The following is a 13,900-nucleotide window of genomic DNA, read 5'->3' as shown; positions in this document are numbered from 1 at the left end:
GGCCGCCTTTCCTTCCAGTTCTCTGCTGCCTGCGACTGGAACGAATTACAAATATCTCTGAAGTTGGAGACTTTTATCTCCCTCACCAACTTTAAACATCTGCTATCTGAGCAGCTAACCGATCGCTGCAGCTGTACATAGTCCATCGGTGTATAGCCCACCCAATTTACCTACCTCATCCCCATACTGTTTTTATTTTATTTACTTTTCTGCTCTTTTGCACACCAGTATCTCTACCTGCACATGTTCATCTGATCATTTATCACTCCAGTGTTAATCTGCTAAATTGTAATTATTCACTCCTATGGCCTACAGTGCCTTGCGAAAGTATTCGGCCCCCTTGAACTTTGCGACCTTTTGCCACATTTCAGGCTTCAAACATAAAGATATAAAACTGTATTTTTTTGTGAAGAATCAACAACAAGTGGGACACAATCATGAAGTGGAACGACATTTATTGGATATTTCAAACTTTTTTTAACAAATCAAAAACTGAAAAATTGGGCGTGCAAAATTATTCAGCCCCCTTAAGTTAATACTTTGTAGCGCCACCTTTTGCTGCGATTACAGCTGTAAGTCGCTTGGGGTATGTCTCTATCAGTTTTGCACATCGAGAGACTGACATTTTTTCCCATTCCTCCTTGCAAAACAGCTCGAGCTCAGTGAGGTTGGATGGAGAGCATTTGTGAACAGCAGTTTTCAGTTCTTTCCACAGATTCTCAATTGGATTCAGGTCTGGACTTTGACTTGGCCATTCTAACACCTGGATATGTTTATTTTTGAACCATTCCATTGTAGATTTTGCTTTATGTTTTGGATCATTGTCTTGTTGGAAGACAAATCTCCGTCCCAGTCTCAGGTCTTTTGCAGACTCCATCAGGTTTTCTTCCAGAATGGTCCTGTATTTGGCTCCATCCATCTTCCCATCAATTTTAACCATCTTCCCTGTCCCTGCTGAAGAAAAGCAGGCCCAAGCCATGATGCTGCCACCACCATGTTTGACAGTGGCGATGGTGTGTTCAGGGTGATGAGTTGTGTTGCTTTTACGCCAAACATAACGTTTTGCATTGTTGCCAAAAAGTTCAATTTTGGTTTCATCTGACCAGAGCACCTTCTTCCACATGTTTGGTGTGTCTCCCAAGTGGCTTGTGGCAAACTTTAAACAACACTTTTTATGGATATCTTTAAGAAATGGCTTTCTTCTTGCCACTCTTCCATAAAGGCCAGATTTGTGCAATATACGACTGATTGTTGTCCTATGAACAGAGTGTCCCACCTCAGCTGTAGATCTCTGCAGTTCACCCAGAGTGATCATGGACCTCTTGGCTGCATCTCTGATCAGTCTTCTCCTTGTATGAGCTGAAAGTTTAGAGGGACGGCCAGGTCTTGGTAGATTTGCAGTGGTCTGATACTCCTTCCATTTCAATATTATCGCTTGCACAGTGCTCCTTGGGATGTTTAAAGCTTGGGAAATCTTTTTGTATCCAAATCTGCCTTTAAACTTCTTCACAACAGTATCTCGGACCTGACTGGTGTGTTCCTTGTTCTTCATGATGCTCTCTGCGCTTTTAACGGACCTCTGAGACTATCACAGTGCAGGTGCATTTATACGGAGACTTGATTACACACAGGTGGATTGTATTTATCATCATTAGTCATTTTGGTCAACATTGGATCATTTAGAGATCCTCACTGAACTTCTGGAGAGAGTTTGCTGCACTGAAAGTAAAGGGGCTGAATAATTTTGCACACGCCCAATTTTTCAGTTTTTCATTTGTTAAAAAAGTTTGAAATATCCAATAAATGTTGTTCCACTTCATGATTGTGTCCCACTTGTTGTTGATTCTTCACAAAAAAATACAGTTTTATATCTTTATGTTTGAAGCCTGAAATGTGGCAAAAGGTCACAAAGTTCAAGGGGGCCGAATACTTTCGCAAGGCACTGTATCTATTTGATAATATACCAGTCGGGACAATTTGTTTTTCACTCTGACCGATTGGAGTAATGGCTACCTCTGTATTTTACTCGAGAATCTCTCTCGGAGCCACCATGTGACCACTTACGCAATGTGGCTGCCTACGGCTATTCTTCAACAGAAATACGTAAAACTACGTCACAATGCTGTAGACACCTTGGGGAATACATAGAAAGCATAAGCTCATTGATGGTACATTCACAGCTGAATAGGGAATCATTGGAACGCAGCGCTTTCAAAACCTGGGGCACTTCCGTATTGGATTTTTCTCAGGTTTTCGCCTGCAACATCAGTTCTGTTATACTCACAGACAATATCTTTACAGTTTTGGAAACTTAGTGTCTTCTATCCAAAGCTGTCAATTATATGCATATTCTAGCATCTTTTACTGACAAAATATCCCGTTTAAAACGGGAATGTTTTTTTTTTCCAAAAATGAAAATACTGCCCCCTAACACCAAGAGGTTCAACTATAATATTTCATCGGGGAAGAAGTGTGTTCAATAGAAAATTAAAATTAGCAAGTGCGCGTCCTCTCTTCCTCGCGCGCCCACAGACTGATTTCCACTGTGACTCCCATTACAAAAACTCAAAATGATTTAGGAAGAAACAAGCCTGAAACCTTGAACAAAGACTGTTTACATCTAGTGGAAGCCATAGAAATTACAATATGGGAGCTGGAATTGCATAGGACCCATAGCTTTCCATTGTAAGAGTAGGTGATCTCAAACAAAAAATCTGGTTGGTTTTTCTTCTGGTTTTCTCCTAACATATCAATTGTGTTATAGTCTCATACATTATTTTAACATTTATACAAACTTAAAAGTGTTTTCTATCCAATGGTACCAATTATATGCATATCCTGGCTTCTGGGCCTGAGTAACAGGCAGTTTACTTTGGGCTCGTCAGTCAGGCGGAAATTCTGAAAAAAGGACCGTAGCCCCTTTGGGGTCGGGGGCAGCATTTTCACTTTTGGATAAATAGCGTGCCCAAACTGAACTGCCTCCTACTCTGTCCCAGATCCTAATATATGCATATTATTAGTAGTATTGGATAGAAAATACCCTGAAGTTTCTAAAACTATTTGAATCGTGTCTGTGAGTATAACAGAACTAATTTAGCAGGCGAAACCCAGAGGACAAACCATTCAGATTATCTTTTTTAAGGCATTGTCTTTTCAATAAGTTTTTATGGGGAATCCGACTTTCCTGCAGTTCCTACCGCTTCCACTGGATTGTCACCAGTTTGTAGAAATTTGTTGAGGTTTTTCCTTTGTGTAATGAAGAAGTACCATAGCTCACAACGAACCGCACTTCATGTGTACCTTTTGAGAGAGGCACGTAACCAGAAAAGTAGCGTCAGTTTGTTTTGCTCCTGTATTGAACACAGACAGATCGTCCCTTCTTCAACTTGATCAATTATATATGTTTAGGAATACCTAAAGTTGGATTACAAAAGTAGTTTGAAATATTTTGGCAAAGTTTACAGGTATCGTTTGAGATATTTTGTGACGACGTTGCGTAAGTTGGAAGCAGTGTTTTTCTGGATAAAACACGCTAAATAAATTGACATTTTGGATATATATATCGACGGAATTAATCAAACAAAAGGACCATTTGTGATGTTTGTGGGACATATAGGAGTGCCAACAAAAGAAGCTCGTCAAAGGTAAGGCATGATTTATATTTTATTTCTGCGTTTTGTTTTGCGCCTGCAGAGTTGAAATATGCTACTCTCATTGTTTACTGTTGTGCCATCATCAAAGAATAGCATCTTATGCTTTCCCCGAAAGGCCTTTTTGAAATCTGACATGTTGGCTGTATTCACAACGAGTGTAGCTGTAATTTGCTATCTTGTATGTGTAATTTAATGAAAGTTTTATTTTTATAGAAATGTATTTGAATTTGGCGCTCTGCATTTTCCCTGGCTATTGGCCATGTGGGACGCAAGTGTCCCGCCTACCCCAGAGAGGTTAAGTATGCTCTATCTAATTCTCTCTCTCTCGGAGGAGGACCTGAGCCCTAGGACCATGCGTCAGGACTACCTGTCCCCAGTCCCCCTGGCCTTGCTGCTGTTCCAGTTTCAATTGTTCTACCTGCGGCTATGGAACCCTAAACTGTTCATATTTACTCTTGAGGTGCTGTCCTGTTGCATCCTCTAAAACTACTGTGATTATTATTATTTGACCCTGCTGGTCATCTATGAACGTTTGAAATCTCTGCCATGTTCTGTTATAATCTCCACCCAGCACAACCAGAAGAGGACTGGCCACCCCTCATAGCCTGGTTCCTCTAGGTTTCTTCCTAGGTTTTGGCCTTTCTAGGGAGTTTTTCATAGCCACCGTGCTTCTACACCTGCATTGCTTGCTGTTTGGTGTTTTAGGCTGAATTTCTGTACAGCACTTTGAGCTATTAGTTGATGTACGAAGGGCTATATAAATACATTTGATTTGATAGAGGACTGAGGGTCCTCCAAATATTGAATGTGTGTAAATAGTTACCCATGTTATTTTGTAAATGTATATATATTTTTCTTCATATTTTTTTGTTCCTATATTTTTTCTCCATTTTTTGGAGGGGTGTGTTAGAATACCATTTGGGTATTTTGTATATAGTTATTTGTTTCAAAATGTATACCTTCACCAATTTGGCCACTTGGGTACATTTGGGCTACTTGTGTGGGACTGTTACGTTCCCCAGTTTATGTGTTGTAGTTTGTGTATTTGCATGTGTTTATTTCAGGAAATGGCTTCTTGAAATCCCTCAAGCAGCTGATTGGTCGACTCCATGGCTAATTGGAGAGCTGACCCCGCCCCCTGGTCAAGACACAGCTGTCTCCAGTTACACATTCATTCTGAAGCTATATAAAAGCCAGTGTTCTGTTCAGGAGGGAGAGATTTGCTGGGAGGTCATTGCAGAGATTTTGATAGAGGTTGATTTTGCTGGGAGTTCATTGCTGAGAGTTCATTGCTGAGAGTTGGTATGTTTTGTGAGTTTGTTGCTCAGATAGAGCTTATTTGATGTCCTTTGTTTCTTAGTTTGTTTGTGAAAATTGTTTAATATTCTGTTTCATTTGTTCCCAGGGGGGAAGGGGAAGGCACCTAGGGAGTGCTTAGGTAAGAGGCCCGCGGGCATACATATCCCCGTAGTATATTCATTGTCTATGCACAATAGGTAAGACCTGGGTGGACCACCCCCTGTATTTTGGTTAGGGCACCAGATGGTGCTGAATTAGGTAAGTATTGGTTAGGCAGGTAAGATAGGAGAGGGGGGGCGGCTTTGAGATTTACTTTGGTTTTCCCATATTACCGTGTAAAGGAATAAAGTGCTTGTAAACGGTACCACATTCTGTCTGTTGTCATCCTTACTCGCACCTACAGTCCATACCTTTTTCACTTCACGGAGAGTTTAATTGTAGCAGGGTGTTGCGTTCCCTCTTCATAGAGGCGTGCGTAACAGGGACACCTGGGTGACTTCATGATAAATGTAGTGTAGCACACTCATTTTGGAAGTTATCATTCTGAAACGTTGCACAAGTACTGTTGCCCTCTTATATTTTTCACTGATTGTCCCAATCATCCTATCTAAATGTGTTTTTGTCTTGTTCATTTTAAAGATGATACAAAAATAAAAAACACGTTTTTTTCATATTTTTATCTAACCCAGATCTATTGTGTTATATTCGCCTACATTCAATTCACATTTACACAAATTTCAGAGTTCTTTCAAATGGTACCAAGAATATGCATATCCTTGGTTCTGAGCTACAGGCTGTTAGATTTGGTTATGTCTTCAGGTGGAAATTGCACAAAGTAGGGGGGAGCTCTAAGAGGTTAAATTCACACAGGACATCCGGATAAGACCGAAGTACTCCAGATATCAAACTGACCCTAGCCTCCGACACAAACTACTGCAGCATAAATACTGGAGACTGGGTCAGGAGACAGTGGCCCCATCCGATGAGAGCCCCGGACAGGGCCAAACAAAGGATATAACCCCACCCACCCACTTTGCCAAAGCCCTACACAATATTGTGCTCCTGATGCCAGGTGCCATAGCAGTCTCTTTCTGCTGTAAAGCAGAGAGTCACCAAGCATGTGGTGCAGGTGATGGGGGATTTAATTTTGAAAAGAACACAGTGTCGCCTCCATGCTGTGCCCTTTTGGCCCTGAGGCACATCCATTTCTGCAGAAATAAATTTGGGCAGATTAACACCACTTGTGGCAGGAGCTGGATGAACCAGCTTCAGTGGGGGTTTGAAACCTTGCCCCTGAGGGCTGCCATTCGGAGTCAGTGTCACTGTGAAAGAAAATGTTCAGTTAGAATAGTTTCACAGATGTATATATAGAGTACAGGGAACATAAGGTTGAATATATTATTATGACCTAGATCTACTGTCTCTTTTATATTATGACATTTCAGCTAGATCTACTGTCTCTATATTATGACAGACCAGCTAGATCTACTGTCTTTATATTACAACAGACCAGCTGTATCTACTGTTTCAATTTCACTTTGGCCATTGTTGTGGGCTTGCCCTCGCCTCAACAGCCTCTCAAATAGGCTATTTCATTTGGGGGTGGGGTGGGACTGCAGACACACGCATCTCACATTTCATGACATTACATGTTTATATATTGCTTCTAAAATAAAATAAAAATCACAAATAATATTTTTATATTATTAATTTCAAACAAGGGCATTAGCATGATAAGAACTTACCAGTCCAAAACGATGTCCTCTCCCGTTCAAAAAATATTCCTCCACAATCGCTAAATGAATCGTCCTTCAACAATCTCTGTCTCACTTTCCCAATCAATTTATTCTAAAATTGTGTGTACATCTATATATCTAGACTTAGATTTAACTTTCCCTGACTTCGTCGCCATAATGATTGATATATGAACCGATTAATCTGCGCGTTTACCAAACAATGCAGTGCGTAATATGTGTTTCTCCTTCCGGTATGAAACTTCAATAGCGAATTACTCTCATTACGCTGGAGCTTACTACATGGGTTGGTCTTGCAACACATAAACATGAATTACTGCCGTTTACCTCAGCTCATTGGCTATCTACCCAGCTAGATTTCAAAAGGATCAGTGGTCATTGAGTTAAAAGACAGTCAATCAGCGAAACAGCGGGCAAATCATTGGCGCACAATGATGTCATGACTTGTTGTCTTCAAATTGGTTTCTTTCAGTCAATACGTCCAGCGAAATGATCCATCAGGTTTGATTGTGTTACAAACAAACCAGTTGATTGCAGTGAAACCAAACATGACTGGAAAAGTCACGTTCTGTGTGGGTTATTTACCTGGAATGTATCGTTACATTATAAGCCACAGCAATATTTTCAGATCGCTCAAATACAATGGCACTGTTGTGAGGATGTGACAGGAGGTGGTTGACTTAATGACATTAGCAATAACAGACATAACACCAACATTGAACCTCTTCCTTTTCTCATTGACTGCTATCCCTTTGATTCTTAATCCCTATTCTTGAAGATATTGATGTGGTTGGTTTCTATGGGCCACACATCTCTTATTTCACGCTTCTCTCTCAGTGAGTCTGTAAGGTTAGGACAGCACTGTAGGGCTGGGGGCATTGCAGTGTTACAGTGCCTTCATGTCAAGCTGCTTTTTCCTTCTTCTCTGGGTCACTCTGTCTCTGTCATGGTCTGTGGGAGCATGTACAGCTGTGTGAACACATTGTCTGGGGACATCTGACACAGCATACCTCTCTCTCAGTGAGCCTGTCATTCAACTGAAAGACGGTCACATGATTGGTCTAAAAGCAAGGATCAGAAGTTCTGTAGGTTGTCCCCTTCTTCCACCAAATGCAGAACTTCTCAAGAGGAAAATCTTATAAGGAGTCAAGGTGAATGATTGAAGTTCAAAGAGGGATTTACTGTTATATATGTCATAGAACTAGCTATTCATGGCCATAATACTGGCTTATACTAGTTTTTAAATCCCTAACTTGATTCACATTTTAGTGTAATTCTGGATTTGTGATGAAAACGGCAAAACTCTCGCTTGATCAAAAATGTTCCTCATCAAACTGCATTTGTATTATTTGACTTTGGTTAACTGTTGGGATAAATTACTAAATAAAATGATGAGTGCCATTATCGGCTGTAAAACCATGTTTTGAATGGACATGAATGTCAAACATTGTCAGAGATTCAGATTGCATTTATAACTTACATGAAGCCCAGAAGCCCATCGATAGTGGCCTTTAAAAGTTAGGGATCCTCAAAGTTAGGGCCCCATTTTGTTATCTCCCCAATTCTGTTGCAAATACTACGGAAGCCTGGTAAGGGGGGCCGGGGGGGTGGCAAAGGGCACCTATGGTGAGTCTGGGAAGACTGATAGAATATAAGTGTCTCCCCTCCATTCTTATCTGTTCAGAAACATCACCTGCAACGCCTCCATCTCCTGTTTATCTTCCCTCACACTTTTTTCTCTCTCTGCTTTCTGCTTTATTCTGAGACCTTGTTCTTATACTTCCATTTTCCTTTTAAATACTACTTCGCTCTGTCTCCAGACATCTCACTCGTGGCTAATTTCAGTTACATATGCATTTGAGTGAAACCGGAAAGTGTATTTCAAAATCTCAAACTCAGCACTCTTTTCCACAATCTTACTTTATATTTCTTTGTGTAATGGCTTTCTCATTAAAAAAGGAATATATATATATACAGTTGAGTCGGAGGTTTACATACACCAAATACATTTAAATTCCTTGTCTTAGGTCAGATAGGATCACCACCTTACTTTAAGAGTGTGAAAAGTCAGAATAATAGTAGAGAGAATAATTTATTTCAGATTTTATTTCTTTCATCACATCCCCAGTGGGTCAGAAGTTGACATACACTCAATTAGTATTTGGTAGCTTTGCCTTTAAATAGTTTAACTTGGGTCAAATGTTTTGGATAGCCTTCCACAAGCTTTCCACAATAAGTTGGGTGAATTTCGGGCCCTTTCCTCCTGACAGAGCTGGTGTAACTTAGTCAGATTTGTAGGCCTCCTTGATAGCATGTGCTTTTTCAGTTCTGCCCACATATTTCTATAAGATTGAGGTCAGGGCTTTGTGATGGCCACTCCAATACCTTGACTTTTCTGGCCTTAAGCCATTTTGCCACAACTTTGGAAGTATGCTTGGGGTCATTGTCCATTTGGAAGAGCCATTTTTGACCAAGCTTTAACTTCCTGACCGATGTCTTTAGATGTTGCTTCAATATATCCACATAATGTTTCTTCCTCATGTTGTCATCTATTTAGTGAAGTATACCAGTCCCTCCTGCAGCAAAGCCCCCCCACAACATGATGCTGCCAACCCCATGCTTCACGGTTGGTATGGTGTTCTTCGGCTTGCAAGCCTCCCCCTTTTTCCTCCAAACATAATGATGGTCATTATGGCCAAACAGTTCTATTTTTCTTTCATCAGACCAGAGGACATTTCTCCAAAAAGTACAATATTTGTCCCCATGTGCAGTTGCAAACTGTCTGGCTTTTTTTATGGCGGGTTTGGAGCAGTGGCTTCTTCCTTGCTGAGTGGCTTTTCAGGTTATGTCGATATAGGACTCGTTTTACTGTGGATATAGATACTTTTGTACCTGTTTCCTCCAGCATCTTCACAAGGTCCTTTGCTGTTGTTCTGGGATTGATTTGCACTTTTCTCACTGCAGTACGATTTCAATTCCAGTAATTAATGAAATAATGATACATTTACTCTGACACGTCGCAACCCACCATTAACAGGTCCGCGACCCATACTTTAAGAAAGGCTGCTCTATAGACTGCCATTGACACAGGGAGTGTGTGTGTGGAGAAATTGAAAATGCAAAGAGCCCATTTCCGATCTGTCACACACCAAACAGAGGGGGATCTGAAAGCCACATTGACACAGATTCACATTGAGTTGTTTTATGTCTCTTTGGGCAATTTATAAAGAATACCCATAAGACTGTGGCTGAGAAATGTCAGCAATTTTGATGCTGCATTTAAAAATGAATCTGAAGCTTCTCCATCATAAAAATCGGATGTTTCTTTTGATAATGGTTGGCATGAGGCTCAACACATTAATACTCCTAAAAATTGATGCATTTTCAATGTCTCACCCTGCTGTGTTTCCTGAATTCTTTTTGACTAGTATCATATTTTAGCAACAGATGACATAACGTACTCTGTTATGTGTCATTGAAAAACCAAATATAGCATGAACTTTAGCTCACGGACACAATATCCTCTCTTTGAAAATCTCTCTTTCTGTGACAGAAAAAAAGATGTCACAACCATTCCCCTTAACGCAGGTCTCCATCCATGCCAATCAGTGTGAGGCCTCAGGCTGGTTGTGTGTGAGTTAGTCCTCAGGCTACTGCCCTCTGCCACCGGGATGACCCTGAGGACGATCGTGCTGGGGTGGATGGGAGTTCACAGATGTTTGCTCAGACTTTTACTTATTCACATTCACCCATAAGGCCCGCATCACTAGGAGAATACTAAACCTGTTTCATATGCTGTTTCATATGCATGCTAAGATATCCAGGACAGTTGTCTGATAATGAGCATCCACTACTGGTCTCAGACCAGTTCCCCTGAAGGGTTGCTGAAGTGGTAGAGTATTTGTTTGCCCCTTCATTTCCTGTCATCCAGGACCAATTCAAACTGTCGGTGGGACAGGTTGTAGAGAAACATGGGTTTTATACAGAGTTGAGGAAAGTGGATAAACTCATTTGAGTAATTAAAGGTTGTAGAGAAACATGGGTTTTATACAGAGTTGAGGAAAGTGGATAAACTAATTAGAGTAATTAAGGTAATTTCATTTAGCTTCACAAAGGCTAGGGTTTAATAGCACTGCCTTGCAGGCCATTTTTGCCATGCAGTATCACTCCATGATTTGTTGTAATTTGCAGAGCAGATCAAAAGACGGTTGACAATAATTCTGTAACCCAATTGTGTGTGGCCCCAGGGACACAGCAACCCTCTGTCTCTCATCAAATATTCAGTCAATTATGAGGGGAAATTATTATTTGAAAATGGTGTATCAAACTGAGGGGAAATGAAAACTAAGTTTGACCACTGGAGTTGTAATCAATGACATCTTGCAATATATTTTTTTCTGCAATGGCATGTTATGATATGTACCTCTATTTGCACAAACACACCATAGAGACAAACAATCGTTGACCTCATAACAAAGAAGTACAAAGTAGTAATTTAGCAGATCTGGGACATGTTGTTTTTGCTGTTCTCTAAACTCACTAATAAGCGAAAAACAAGAGAGAATCAAGTAACCTAACTTCCTTTACTAATGATCAAGACTTATTTGTGAGTCAACACAGTCACTGAGAGGTTGCTCCTGAAACATTTATGAGGAAACAGCTGAGAAACAACAAAAGACTAAATGGATTTCTTTTGATTATCTAAATACTATCCCTACAAATGAGGTGGATAGGTAATCATTTCAAATTTTTACACTTACTGAATCTATTAATTTGAGCCAGTTTGCTACAGCAGGAATATAATCCTGCAGCAACGGAAATGGGAATACTGTGGATTATAATAAACAAAAACATGTGTAGTGGTTGATGCATTTTTTGTAATTGTATATCATGTCGAAAATTTCGAAGTGGAAATGACAAACTTCAGAATCCTTTATAAATTCCAAATACAATACAAGTTTTACATTTCCTGACATTTAAACGTATTAACTTAAGGGGGCTGAATAATTTTGCACGCCCAATTTTTCAGTTTTTGATTTGTTAAAAAAGTTTGAAATATCCAATAAATGTCGTTCCACTTCATGATTGTGTCCCACTTGTTGTTGATTCTTCACAAAAAAATACAGTTTTATATCTTTATGTTTGAAGCCTGAAATGTGGCAAAAGGTCGCAAAGTTCAAGGGGGCCGAATACTTTCGCACGGCACTGTAGGCCATAGGAGTGAATAATTACAATTTAGCAGATTAACACTGGAGTGATAAATGATCAGATGAACATGTGCAGGTAGAGATACTGGTGTGCAAAAGAGCAGAAAAGTAAATAAAATAAAAACAGTATGGGGATGAGGTAGGTAAATTGGGTGGGCTATATACCGATGGACTATGTACAACTGCAGCGATCGGTTAGCTGCTCAGATAGCAGATGTTTAAAGTTGGTGAGGGAGATAAAAGTCTCCAACTTCAGAGATATTTGTAATTCGTTCCAGTGCCCAGGCAGCAGAGAACTGGAAGGAAAGGCGGCCAAATAAGGTTTTGGCTTTCGGGATGATCAGTGAGATACACCTGCTAGAGCACGTGCTACGGGTGGGTGTTGCCATCAAGACCAGTGAACTGAGGTTAGGCGGGACTTTACCTAGCATAGACTTGTAGATGACCTGGAGCCAGTGGGTCTGGCGACTAACATGTAGCGAGGGCCAGCCGACTAGAGCATACAGGTCGCAGTGGTGGGTGGTATAAGGTGCTTTAATAACAAAATGGATGGCACTGTGATAAACTGCATCCAGTTTGCTGAGTAGAGTATTGGAAGCTATTTTGTAGATGATGTCGCCGAAGTCGAGGATCGGTAGGATAGTCAGTTTTACTAGGGTAAGTTTGGCGGCGTGAGTGAAGGAGGCTTTTGTCACGCCCTGGCCTTAGTTTTCTGTGTTTTCTTTATTATGTTGGTTAGGGCAGGGTGTGACATGGGTGATTTATATGTCTTGTTTTGTCTAGGGGTTTTGTAGTCTATGGGGTTGTGTTCAGTTGAGTGTTCTAGGTAAGTCTATGGTTGCCTGGAGTGGTTCTCAATCAGAGGCAGGTGTTTATCGTTGTCTCTGATTGGGAACCATATTTAGGCAGCCATATTCTTTAGGTATCTTGTGGGTGATTGTTCCTGTCTCTGTGTTTTGCACCAGATAGGACTTTTTTTGTTTTTTCCACGTTTTCTTATTTTGTATAGTGTTCACGTTTTCATCTTTCATTAAAGATGTTTATAAATAACCACGCTGCATTTTGGTCCTCCTCTCCTTCCCAGGAAGAAAACCGTTACAGCTTTGTTGCGAAATAAAGCCGACTAGATTTGATTTTGGATTGGAGATGTTTGATATGAGTCTGGAAGGAGAGTTTGCAGTCTAGCCAGACACCTAGGTACTTATAGAAGTCCACATATTCTAGGTCGGAACCATCCAGGGTGGTGATGCTAGTCGGGCGTGCGGGTGCAGGCAGCGAACGGTTGAAAAGCATGCATTTGGTTTTACTAGCGTTTAATGAACATGAGAACATAATTCTCTTAACACCTCCGCAATGCATATAAGGCACTCCCCTGCCCTCCTTTTGGAAAAGTTGACCACGACTCCATGTTGTTGCTCCCAGCTAATAGACAGAGACGAAAACAGGAAGCTCCCGTACTCAGGTCTGTTGAACTCTGATCCGACCAATCTGATTCCACGCTTCAAGATTGCTTCGATCACGTGGATTGGGATATGTTCCACACTGCGTCAAACAACAAATTTGACGAATGCGCTGATTCGGTGAGCGAGTTTATTAGCAAGTGCATTAGCGATGTCGTACCCACATCAACTATTAAAACATTCCCAAACCAGAAACCGTGGATTAATGACAGCAGTTGTGCGAAACTGAAAGCGCGAACCACTGCTTTTAACCAGGGCAAGGTGACCGGAAACATGACCGAATACAAACAGTGTAGCTATTCCCTCCGCAAGGCAATCAAACAAGCTAAGCGTCGGTATAGAGACAAAGTAGAGTCACAATTCAATGGCTCAGACACAAGAGGTATGTGGCAGGGTCTACAGTCAATCACAGATTATAAAAACAAAACCAGCCCCGTCGCGAACCAGGATGTCTTGCTCCCAGGCAGACTAAAGAACCTTTTGTCTCGCTTTGAGGACAATACAGTGGCACTGACATTGCACACTGC

The sequence above is a fragment of the Oncorhynchus keta genome, chromosome 9 (genome assembly GCF_023373465.1).
Source record: "Oncorhynchus keta strain PuntledgeMale-10-30-2019 chromosome 9, Oket_V2, whole genome shotgun sequence".
Lineage (NCBI taxonomy): Eukaryota > Metazoa > Chordata > Actinopteri > Salmoniformes > Salmonidae > Oncorhynchus > Oncorhynchus keta.
The sequence above is the reverse complement of the archived record's forward strand: the minus strand, read 5'-3'. Positions refer to the sequence as shown.